The following is a 2,271-nucleotide window of genomic DNA, read 5'->3' on the forward strand; positions in this document are numbered from 1 at the left end:
AACTTTAAGTTGATGGTATCAATATGAGCACTAAGTTGAGCACCCAATTGAGTAATAGAGTTCACTTCATGCTTTCCTCCTTTAGTAGCCTTGCGAGGTCTACTATATTGTGAATTATGGACCGCCATTTCCTCAATCTTGTTCCAAGTTTGATTATCGTCAACTTCGGCGAACATACCATTTGAGCCCATGTTGAGAATGTTTCTTGAGTCTTCATAAAGACCATTCCAAAATTGTTGTACCAAGAACCACTCGCTAAGTCCATGATGAGGACATGAGCGACAAATTCCTTTGAACCGCTCCCAAGCTTCATACAAAGATTCTTCGTCCCTTTGCTTAAAACCCGTAATTTGAGCTCTTAGCATATTAGTCTTTTCCGGAGGGTAGAATTTTTTGTAGAAATCAAGAGCCAACATCTTCCAAGAGTCAATTCCAAGAGTAACTTTATCAAGGCTCTTCAACCATTATTTTGCGGTGCCAATTAGAGAAAAATGGAATAAGACAAATCGAATTTGGTCTTGAGTCACACCAGTTTGTGAAATCTCATCACAATAGTCACAAAAAGTTTCCATGTGAGAGTGAGGGTCTTCACTAGGCATCCCCCCAAATTGGCTTCTTTCGAATAATTGGATAAATGCGGATTTTGCAATGAAATTTCCGGTTAAGTGTTGTGGTGTGGGAGTTCCATTGGGTAGGTTCTCCTCAGTTGGTACGGAATGTGATGAAAATTTAGGCAATGTGGGTTGATTTTGTGATTGATTTGGTGGTTTATTTTGTGTTGGGTTCTCCTTACCTTCTCTTGCAAAAGGGTTGATGAACTCAAGAAAATGAATATCTACAACCTCACCAATTCCTCTCAAACTGTTTCTAGCAAGCCTTCTATTGGTTGTCAAAGTCCTTTCAGTCTCGTGATCAATGGGTAACAAGTTACCTTGTGATCTTCTAGACATGCAAAATATCAAACAACTTGAAAACAATTAGAACAAACTTTGAGGAGTTTTACTTCCCCAAGGCAAAGAAAGACACAACTAATAACAATCTAAGAAAATCAAATCAAGTTAACACCGTCCCCGGCAACGGCGCCATTTTGGTCGGACTCACTTGGAGCTTAATTTTCGGTTACTTGTCGTTAGGAGCACCTAGACCAAAACAATATTTATATCTGCACAAAAACCTCTACTATTAGTAAAGAGGTAAGTAAAGGTCGGATCCCAAGGGACAGGTATTGATGTAGGATTTTCGATTGCAAGTAGCGGTGTCTAGGGGTGTCACGATTTGGGTTGAGATAAGAAGATCACTAAACTAAATAGCAATAAGAGTAAACTATTGGAATAAGTGTCCTCTGACAATAATGCGATCACAACTGTCGATCATAATGATCACATGTTTAAATCTCATATTTAAGAATACGTGTGGGAAGTAATATTTTACAGTCAACTGGTCCACACATATCGGTAATGATTGGCTGACTAGAGTTTGACATTACTGTCATGCGACGATGGTGATCAGTTGATCCCCTTAGGTCATACATATAGGGAAATACTCTTAATTGATTATTTAATTAATCGTATGCCGATACGAGTTAATTAAATTGCTTAAAATTGACGGATGATTTTGTGAGTAAAATTAACGTGTCTCATTGTAATTCGATTAAATAAGATACGTACTAAGTAATCAAATTGTTTCATTACTTAGATAAAATTATTGTTTACGAAACAATTGAAATTGAATGAATTATTTATTATAAATACAAGACGTTGTAATTTATAATTTGATAAACCATTTTGGTACAAGTAATTAAGAATTACTAGTTAATTTTGTATGTGACATATTTTATTAATATGTTGATTTTTAATATGTTAAAAATACATTGCATTGTGACATGTCTTGTAAGATGTAAACATGTGACAAAATTGACAAATGATAAAATAAAATGGACTACCCATTTTATTCAAGTGTACCGAAATATTGGAGGGGATTAAGGTTTATATTGTGTTTTTATTTTTAATTGGAAACATTATGATTAAACCTAATATCTAGCCTTGCATGCCTAGTCTCATCTTGAGAAGAACAAGACCATGCATTGGCTCCCCTTTAAGCCCACCCCACCAGTTTTTCCACTAAGAGGAATGAAATGGATTCCTCTATTATTCATTCACTCTACACTACTATTTTTCTAGTGTAAGAAAAATCCTCCACTCTCTACATTTGTGAAATAATTTTAGAGAATGAAAGCTCACAAAATCCTCTTCTCTTGACCAAAATACAAGA

The 2,271-nt window shown here is 35.5% G+C and overlaps 1 non-coding gene across 1 annotated transcript; it reads left to right on the top strand.

Moving 5' to 3' along the window:
• The first annotated feature begins 258 nt into the window (after positions 1-258).
• Positions 259-365, top strand: LOC141634623 (small nucleolar RNA R71). Its single transcript, XR_012539350.1, has one exon. It is a non-coding gene; the product is annotated as a small nucleolar RNA R71 (small nucleolar RNA).
• Positions 366-2,271: the final 1,906 nt, after the last annotated feature.

Source organism: Silene latifolia, chromosome Y (assembly GCF_048544455.1).
Source record: "Silene latifolia isolate original U9 population chromosome Y, ASM4854445v1, whole genome shotgun sequence".
In the NCBI taxonomy this organism is placed as follows: domain Eukaryota; kingdom Viridiplantae; phylum Streptophyta; class Magnoliopsida; order Caryophyllales; family Caryophyllaceae; genus Silene; species Silene latifolia.